This window comes from Mustela erminea, chromosome 9 (genome assembly GCF_009829155.1).
Source record: "Mustela erminea isolate mMusErm1 chromosome 9, mMusErm1.Pri, whole genome shotgun sequence".
In the NCBI taxonomy this organism is placed as follows: domain Eukaryota; kingdom Metazoa; phylum Chordata; class Mammalia; order Carnivora; family Mustelidae; genus Mustela; species Mustela erminea.
In genome coordinates, this window is record NC_045622.1 from 52,652,520 (window position 1) to 52,663,304 (window position 10,785).

The window sequence follows — 10,785 nt, forward strand, 5'->3', positions numbered from 1 at the left end:
ACTAAGGTTTTATTTACCTCCATCAGTATCATCTTCACATGAGTGTAGGGAGTATGAAAAGTTCATTGATGTGGTTTCAGATTCCACACTGCGACTAACCTTTAAGATATTCCCACCAGTCAAGTTTTGGTGTAGTATCAAAGAAAAATATCCATTTATCTGAAAAAAAGCAATTAAAATACTCCTCCCTTTCTCAACTACATAGAGGAGGACGGGTTTTCTTCATTTATTCTTCAGCCAGAACATACTGCAACAGGTTAAAATATAGAAGCAGATAGGAGTCTGTGTTCTATTACTCTAGAGAGTAAAGAGATAATAAAAATATAAGCGATGCTGTTCTTTTCACTAAATGTTTTTGAGAAAATATTTTTTAATAAAAATATACTCTTAAGGATAATGAACAAAGATTATTTTAAAATAAATAAAAATTTTTAAATTTCTCAGTTTTAATTTCTAATATGATAAATACTGATAGATAGAATCTGTATAGACACTGTTCTTTAGGGTTCTCAATAATTTTTGAGAGTGTAAAGGACCAAAAGTTTGAGGACCACTGTCCGGCCTTGCACTTGGCTCTGCACCATCCCACCTAGGACAGCTGGCTTCCAGCGTGTGCTCTAACACTTCATGGGATGGAGAGGTCACCACCTCTTGGACAGCTGGTTTTATCTTGGGACAACTCTGACAGCTAGAGAGTTCTGGCAGTGAGTCAAAAAAGCTTGCACAGACCGGCTTTAGACCCACCCCGTAGTTTCACACGTCACAGTGTAGAACCCTCTTCCAGGTCTGAAGACATTCACCAACTGCCCTTTGTGGTGGCCTCCACAGGAATCAGCTGGTCCTTTGGGTGACTAACTCGCATATGTGTTTTTCTGAGTCAGCCAGGGATTTGTGGGAGGCGTTGCCAAACCAGATAACTACAGCTGCTTTTCCAGGAACCAGAAGATTATCTCCAGCCCTACACCAAATTGGAGAAACTCTCTTTGTTGCTGTTTTTCTCAATAAATTAATTCATTTTCCATTATAAATCACACATGCTCATTAAAGAAAACTTCGAAAAGTAGGGAAAAAAATAGCCTTAAGAAATGAAAATTGGGTTAGGGTTGTCTTGTGCTGGTATCTCTCTTTCAGGCTTGCCTTCAAGGCCATTCTTTTTCAAACAGTCCCTGCAAATAATATGTGTATTGCGCCTCCAGAGATCTCTGGGGTTGACAGGCTGCTTGCCGCATGGTGGACGGGGCAGCTGCTGGTCAGTGAGTGGCCTGGAAGGACAGCTGAGGAGGGACACTCAGAGGGAGCATGAAGCAACCCCCCTTCCCCCGAAAGGAGGGTGATTCTTTTGGTATCTGGATGCATTTTAGACCACATCTCTCCAGGCTATGTGGGATCAGGAGGGACAGAGTACTACAGCAGGGACTGGTAAATTCTTTTCTGCTTTTTTGCGGGGGTGGGGGTAGTAAAATATGAAGTTCTTCCGGAAACGTTACTTCTGAGAATCTATCCTAAGGAAATGATGACAGATTTAGGTGGCATTATGTGTCTACCATCATTCATAAAATTTGGAAACAAGGTAAATGTTTTACAATAAAGGCTTAGTTTTAAAACTATCTCTAAGGGGGCTGGGAGTGTATGGGAAACCTCTGTATCTTTCCCTCAATCTTGCTGTGAAGCTGAAACTGCTAAGAAGAAAAAAAAGAAGCCTTAAAAAAAAAATCCCTATCTGTATGACTGTATATTCTGTGCTGGTTAAAAATAAATGACACTTGCAAAGTCTTTTTTTTTAAAGATTATTTATTTATTTATTTGACAGAGAATACAAGTAGGCAGAGGCAGGCAGAGACAGAGGAAGCAGGCTCCCTGCTGAGCAAAGAGCCCAATGTGGGGCTCGATCCCAGGACCCTGGGATTATGACCTGAGCTGAAGGGAGAGGCTTTAACCCACTGAGCCACCCAGGCGCCCCTACAAAGTCTTTTTATTTTATTTATTTATTTGACACAGAGAGAGAGATCACAAGTAGGCAGAGCAGTGGGGGGGGGGGGAAGCAGGCTCCCTGCTGAGCAGAGAGCCCGATACGATGCGGGGCTCGATCCCAGGACCCTGAGGTCATGACCCAAGCCGAAGGCAGAGGCTTAACCCACTGAGCCACCTCGGTGCCCCAAAGTCTTTTTTTAATAACACAGGAAAAATCTCCAGAATATTAAGTACCTAGTCTATGACTAGCATATACTTTTAAAGTAATTATCTATTCATTGAAAATTTAAAAAAGCATAATAAAACACTGTACATACAGTACAGTTGTGATTATGTAAATATTTTTATAACAAAGTAAAAGAAATGTTTATCTTCATGGTTAGCACCGATATAGCTCATATGGAGGAAACTGTCTTTGTGGAAACACCTGGAGAGGCCCAGCAGACACAGATATCAGCAGATGCCCGGCTCCAAGAGGGGAAACTGCTTTACATGAAGCAAAGAGAGGGATTTATTTTATTGTTTGTGAAAAGGGTGAGGAAGAAACAAGGTATTTGCTCAGCACACTTGCAATTGCAAATTGACTCAGCTGAGAAATTTAACTCTGTATGGCTTAAGGGAAAACCCAGGTATCTTTTTAGACACGGTTGGATTCAGGGGCTCAAACTTTGTCATCTATATTTCAATTCTTTCTCCATCTCTTAATTTTGTTTTCTTCTGTTGTGATTCATTCTCAAGCAGGCTCATGTGGTGGCAAAGGTGGGCACCATCATTGGTAGGCTGACCTCTCTTTCTACTGGCTCAGTGATCCCGAAGGGCAAGAGTCCTTCGCTCACCAAGAATTCCCATAAGTCCGTTGCTGAATGGCTGTCTGGCCAGGGAGATGGAATGTGCGGATTATTTGGGCTTGGTCACTTGATGAATCACTGGAATAGGGTGGGGTTCCCCCCTGCTCGTGTCATTTGGAAGTTCTGAAAAGTAATTTCCAGGTTCCTGGCATGAAGCTTCTAAAACCCTTGGAATTTCCTGAGTGATAAAAGTGTCTTTATTATTCATAAGTCCCTTGGATCACTCTTGAGTTTATGCTAGAGAAGCGACTTAAGGTGGGATGCTGGATGGAGGATGAAGACTGGTCACCAGCCAGACCATCCTCTGATTAGAAGGTTGGGACTTTGAGCCAGCCCAGCCTCCAGGGAAGGGAGCGGGGTTGGAGACTGAGTTCAGTCACATGGTTCTGATTTAACCTGTCATGCCTAAACAATGAAACTCCAATACAATTCTGGACACCAAAGCTCAGCAGAGGTTCCTCGTTGGTGAACACATTTGTTTGGGAAGATGAGGTGCTTTCATTCCATGGGGAGAAGGTACAGAAGCTGTGTGTTCAGGTTCCCAGACCTCACCTTGTGTATCTCTTTATTTGGCTGGTCTGATTTGTTGCCCTATAATAAAACTATAATTATAAAACAAAACAAAACTATAATTTTAAGAATAGTGCTACCCTCAGTTCTGTGAGTCATTCTCATGAATTATAGAACCTGAAAGCGTTTGTGAAAACCCTATAGATTTGTAGCTGGTTGGTCAAAAGTATAGGTGGCCTGGGACCACACTTGCTACAGTGTTGGTGGGGATTGGGTCCTTAAACCTGTGGGGTCCAACCAATGATCTGGGTGCTTCTGGTTAGAACTGAGTTGCAGTATACCAGATGATGCCAGACAGTTGGGGTTGAAATGGAAGAGGTTTGCAACCTAATCCATACACTACCGAACAGAGGAAGGAGTATGAAGCCAGCAGTCTGGAGGCCAGGTGGCTATGAAAACAGAACATCTTTGGAAAATAACTGACATCTTGAGGAGGGCTTTGGATTTCTATAAGATACGGAATTGGAGACAAGAGGAGTCCAAGTCAATTTTATCTCAGTCCTTTGGAGGAGAAGGGTCCCGAGCTGAATCTGAGTTACATTTATTATAGCTGAATCTGAGTCACCTTTATTATAGGAACCTGTGTTCAAAGGTTTTCAATTTCATTAAGTGGTTACAACTAGTTTTTCCAAGGGAGCAAATTTCTTACCCACATTCAGGGCAGAGCTTGCTATCTTTCACATACTTGTCCTCCAGAGTCCTTCCAGACACCTTCCAGACACTGCCAGATGTAGAAGCAGAGGCTGGATATGTTGGCTGATGCGGGATGGTGGGTTTGCCAGGTGAGTGCAAGAGAAAGTCAAGACGGCAAGACAAACTAGAATGCGACCATTCTTTCTGTAGAATCCAAAAATGCCAGAAGGTCCAGTGCCGTGTGTGTGTGTGTGTGTGTGTGTGTGTGTGTGTGTGTGTATGTGTGTGTAAAACTCAATGTTTGAGGAAGGAGTATGGACCCAGGACCAGTTGCCCGGTAGAGTGGCCCCCTCCACAAAAATATATAAAATAAACTATTGTGTTTTCCTCACTGATTAGCACTGAAAATGGTTGAGTTTTTATTTCCTTTGTCTTTTTTGTTTTAAAATCAAAGTTAATAATAAACTCAGTTTACTTTAAACTTAGTATTTATTATGTGTATCCTGTTTTATTTATATATTTATTGATCTTGATATTTCTGCAGTATAAATATATAATAATAAATAAAATATATGTATATTATATTAACAATTATATTTAATAGTTTATAATTTTATTTATTGTTTATTATTTGAAGTGAACTTATTTATTTATTTCCCTCCCCAAGCTTTTATTTAAAGTCTAGCTAGTTAGCATACAGTGCAATGTTAGTTTCAGGAGTAAAAATCAGTGATTTAACACTTATATACACCACTCAGTGCTTAGCATAACAACTGCCCTTCTTAACTCACATCACCCATCTAGCCCATCCCCCTGCCCACCTTCCCTCCAGGAACCCTCAGTTTCTTCTCTATAGTTAAGAGTCTGTTTCCTGGTTTACCTTTCTTCCCACCTCCCACCCCCACGTCATTCATTTGTTTTGTTTCTTAAATTCCACATATGAGTGAAATCATATGGTATTTGCCTTTCTTTGACTGACTTATTTCAGTTAGCATAATACCCTCGAGTTCCATCCATGTCCTTGGATATGGCAAGATTTCACCTTTTTTGATGGCTGAGTAATATTCCTTTATATTGCTATCTCTGTATATCTATATATCACCCCTTCTTTATCCATATCTATATATCACCTCTTCTTTATCCATTTATCAGCCAATGAACTTTTAGGCTGTTTCCATAATTTGGCTATTATAGATAATGTTGCTATAAATGTGGGGTGTGGGGCACCTGGGTGGCTCAGTGGGTTAAGTAAGCCTCTGCCTTCGGCTCGGGCCCTGATCTCAGGTTCCTGGGATCGAGCCCCCGCATCGGGCTCTCTGCTCAGTGGGGAGCCTGCTTCCTCCTCTCTCTCTCTCTGCCTACTTGTGATCTCTCTCTGTCAAGTAAATAAATAAAATATTAAAAAAAAATAAATATGGGGTGCATGTATCCTTTCAAATCTGTGGTTTTGTATGCTTTGGGTGAATACCTAGTAATGCAGTTGGTAGATCCATAGGGCAGCTCTACTTTTAACTTTTTGAGGAACCTCCATACTGTTTCCTAGAGTGACTGCACCAGTTTGCATTCCCACCAACAGTGTAAGAGGGTTCCTCTTTCTCCATATCCTTGCCAACATCTGTTGTTTCCTATGTTGTTAATTTTTCCCATTCTGACTGATGAGAGGTGATATCTCATTGTAGTTTTGATTTGTATTTCCCTGATGATCAATGATACTGGGTGTCTTTTCATCTGTCTTTTGTCCATCTGTATGTCTTCTTTGGAAAAATGTCTATTCATGTCTTCTGCCCATAGTTTTCTTGGATTATTCATTTAGGGGGTGTTCAGTTTTTTAAACTCTTTATTTATTTTGGATATTAATCCTTTATCAGATATGTCATTTGCAAATACTTCTCCTATTCTGTAAGTTTTTAGTTTTGTTGATTGTTTCCTTCACTGTGAAGACGTTTTTTATTTTGATGAGGTCCAATAGTATATTTTTGTTTTTGTTTCCCTTGCCTCAGGAGACATGTCTAGTAAGTTTTCTGTGGCTGACGTCAAATAGGTTACTGCCTCTGTTCTCCTCTAAAGTTTTTATGATTTCAGGTCCAACATTTTAAAATTAATTCTTCCTTCCTTCCTTTCATTTTTTTAACAAAAGATTTATTTATTTGAGAGAGAGAGAGGAGGTGGGGACAGAGAGAGAGGGAGAGAGTGTGGAGCTCAATGTGGTCTCGATCCCAGGCCCCTGAGATTATGACTTAAGCCAAAATCTAACTGAGCCACCCAGGTGCCCCACATTTTTCAATTCTTTAATTCATTTTGAATTTGTTTTTGTGTTTGGTGTAAGGAAGAGGTCCAGTTTCATTCTTCTGCATGTTTTTGTCCAGTTTTCCCAACATTTGTTGAAGAGATTGTCTTTTTTCCATTGGATATCCTTTCCTGCTTTGTCAAAGATTAGTTAACTTGGGGCACCTGTGTGGTTCAGTCAGTTAAGTAGCTGGCTTTTGATTTTGGCTCAGGTCATGATCTCAGAGTCTTGGGATTGAGCCCTGAGTCGGGCTCTATGCTCTGTGGAGAGTCTGCTTGAGATTCTCTCTCTCCTCCTCTTTTTGCCCCGCCCCCCACTCATGCTCTCTCTCTCTCTCTTTCTAAAATAAGTAAATAAATCTTAAAAATCTTTAAAAAAGATTAGTTTACCATATAGTTGTGGGCCCATTTTGGGGTATTCTATTCTGTTCCATTGATCTGTATGTCTGTTTTTGTGCCAGTATTACACTGTTTTGGTCAATACTGCTTGTAATACAACTTGAAGTCTAGAGCTGTGGTGCCTCCAGGTTTGGTTTTCTTTTTCAGGATTGCTTTGGCTTTTCAGGGACTTTAGTGGTTCCATACAAATTTTAAGATTGTTTGTTCTAGCTCTGTGAAAAATGCTGGTAGTAGTTTAATAAGGATTGCATTAAATATGTAGATTGCTTTAGGTAATATAGACATTTTAAAAGCATTTGTTCTTCCAATCTCTGAGTATGGAATGTTTTTCCATTTCTTTGTGTCTTCTTCAATTTCTTTCAGAAGTGTTCTATAGTTTTCAAAGCACAGACAGTTTACCTCTTTGTTTAGATTATTCTTAGGTATCTTATGAATTTTGGTGCAGTTGTAAATGGGATTGATTCCTTGATTTCTCCTTCTGCTGTTTCATTATTGGTGTATAGAAATGCAATAGAAATGTACATTAATTTTGTACCCTGCAACTTTACTGAAATGTGTTTCAGTTTTAGCTATGTTTTGGTCAAGTCTTTTGGGTTTTCTATCATGTCATCTGCAAATAACGAAAGTTTGACTTCTTCCTTGCCAATTTAGATGACTTTTCTTTCTTTTTGTTGTCTGATTGCTGAAGCTAGGACTTCCAAAACTATGTTAAATAACAGTGCTGAGAATGGACATCCCAGTCTTATTCTTGACTTTAGAGGAAAAGCTCTCAGTTTGTCCACATTGAGGATAGTATTAGCTGTAGGTTTTTTGTATGTATCTTTTATTATGTTGAGATATGTTCCCTCTAACCCTACTTTGTTGAGGATTTTTGTCATGAATGGATGTTGTACTTTGTTTATAGCCCAGGAATAAATCCCACTTGATTGTGGTGAGTGATTCTTTTCATGTGGTATTGGATTCGTTTGCTAGTATTTTACTGAGATTTTTTGCATCAAAGTTCATCAGAGATATTGGTTTGTCATTCTCTCTCTTTTTTATTTTTATTTTTTATTTTATTTATTTTGTGCTTTATTTATATACTTTATTTAAATTCAATTAGCCAAGATATAGTACATTATTGGCTTTTGATATAATGTTCAATGATTCATCAGTTCAGTATAACACCTAGTGCTCATCACATTAAATGCCCTCCTTAATACCCATCACTTAGTTACCCCATCTCCCTACCACCTCTGTTTCCACAATCCTCAGTTTGCTTCCTGGAGTTAAGAGTCTCATATGGTTTGTCTCCCTCCCTGATTTCTTCCCATTCAGTTCTTCCCCACCCACCTCCCCACTGCTGACCCCTATTGTCCTCTGCACTATTCCTTATGTTCCACTATGAGTAAAAGCAATCTACACATTCAATGCAATCTTTATCAAAATACCATCAACATTTTTCACAGAGCTGGAACAAACAATTTTAAAATTTGTATGGAGCCAGAAAAGACCCTGAATCACCAGGGGAATGTTGAGAAAGAAAACCAAAGCTGGGGGCATCACAATGCCTGGCTTCAAGCTTTATTATAAAGCTGTGATCAACTCTCTCGTTTAAAAAGATTTTATTTATTTGAGAGCGAGAGCAAGCAAGAGAAAGAGAGAGAGAGCAGGAGCAGGGGAGGGGCACAGGGAGAGGGAGAGGCAGACTCCCTGCTGAGCCTGATCCTGGACTCAGGATCCCAAGACCCTGAGATCATGACCAACTAAGCCACCCAGGCACCATTGTTCTTTTTTAGTGGAGTCTTCTTCTAGTTTTGATATCGGGGTAATGTTGGCCTCTCAGAATTAATTTGGAAGTTTTCCTTTCATTTCTATTATTTGGAATAGTTTAAGAAGAATAGGAGAGGAGGTGAATGGGGGGGAGGGGATAAATGGGGGATGGGCATTAGGGAGGGCACTTGTGAAGAGTACTGGGTGTTGTATACAAGTGATGAATCACTGAATTCTACTCCTAAAACCAATACTACAGTATATGTTACCTAACTTGAATTTAAATACAATCTTGGAAGACAAAAAAAGAATAGGTATTAACTCTTCTTTAAATGTTCGGTAAAATTCTCCTGGGAAGCCATATGGCCCTAGACTTTTGTTTGTTGGGAGATTTTTGATTACTGATTCCATTTCTTTGCTGGTTATCAGTCTGCTCAAGTTTTCTATTTCTTTCTGTTTTGGTTTTGGTAGTTTATATGTTTCTAGGATTTTATTCATTTCTTCCAGTTTGTCTAATTTTTTGGCATATAATTTTTCATAATATATCCTCATAACTGTATTTCTGTGGTGTTGGTGGTTATTTCTCCTCTCACATTTGTGATTTTATTTATTTGGGTGCTTTCTCTCTCTTTTTTTTTTTTGATAAGTCTGGCTAGGGGTTTATTGATTTTATCAATTTTTTTCAAAGAACCAACTCCTAGATTCATTGATCTGTTCTATTGGGTTTTTTGTTTTTTGTTTTTAGTTTCTGTATTATTTATTTCTGCCCTAATCTTTATTATTTCCCTTTTTCTGCAGGTTTTAGACTTCATGTATGTATATATACACCACATAACGGCTATATATAGCCATTGTCACAATCAGAATCATAAACATATCCATCACCCCCTAAATTTTCCATGCCCTTTGTAATTGCTCCTTCCCATTCTTTTTCCCATCTCAGGCAACCACCTTTCTGTCATTATAGATTAGTTCTCATTTTCTAGAATTTTCTATCAATGGAATCATATATTCTGTATTTTTTTTTGTCTGACTTCTTTCAGTCAGCGTAATTATGCTGATAATCATTAATTGTTCATTCATTTTTTATTGCTGAGTAGTATTCCATTGGCTGGATACACCTCAGTTTGTCTATCCATTCACTTGTTGATGAACAATTTGATAAGTTTTGACATATGTATATAACTGTGGAGTAATTTCCCTAAACAAGATACCCTTCAGTCCCCAAAATTTGCCTCCAGTTTTGACTATTTCAAGTAAAGCTGCTAGGAATATTTATGACTTTCTATGGATATATGCTCTCATATTTCATATATGCTCTCTAGTAAGTGTCTAGGTTAGATGATAAGCTCATTTGGAGGTAGGTTTATATATTTAACTTTTTTTTCAAAGATTATTTATGTGAGAGAGAGAGAGAGAGAATGCACACGAGTTGGGGGGAGGGGCAGAGAGAGCAGCAGACTGCTCCCTGATGCAGGGCTTGATCTCAGCACCCTGAGTTCATGATCTGAGCTGAAGGCAGATGCTTAACTGACTGAGCCACCAAGATACCTTGTATATATTTAACTTTTAAAGACTCTTACAAACTGTTTTATAAGAAACTGTTTTCCAGTTTAGCATACATTTTACATTACCATTTGTTAGTGTGTGAGTCCCATCTCTTCAAAATTCTTGTCAACACTTGGTATGTTCAGTCTTTTTAGTATTTTACATTCTAAAAAGTATATAGTATATTTCATCATGGTTTTAACTTGCATTTCTATATTGCTAAAGATAGTTAACATATTTTCATGTACTTTGAACATTTTAGTGTGTTTCATTCTTGCCTCTTTCCTGAGAGAGACATGTATATATAGATATAGATACAGATATATCTCCCCTTTGCTATATGAGAAAAAATGCTTTCCCAAATTTTTGCTCTTTACTGAAATTTCCTATCTGTGGCTAATAATATCCATTACACTTAGGGTAATAACTGGTTTTTCTAACGGAAAAAAAGCTTCAAACTTGGTGTTAGAGTAATATTGACAGTGAGTTACAGCCTTTAGAGAACTCTAAATTGTGTCATTTTGTGAATAAAAGGTGAAAAGCTCTCAAGCGTCTGAGAATTTAGAATTGCAACATTGATATTTGCCATTTCCTTATTTTTTGGCAGCTCTGTAAATCAGTGTGATGTGGTGGTAAACTTTGCAGTGAGTTTGGGAACGGCTATGCCTCAAATCAGAGTGATTTGGGTAAAAGCTGAAACATCTATCTCAGTGTTAAGATGGTGGTCTCTGAGAACACAGAGCACATCAGCTAATGCAATCTTATTATATTCTCAGAT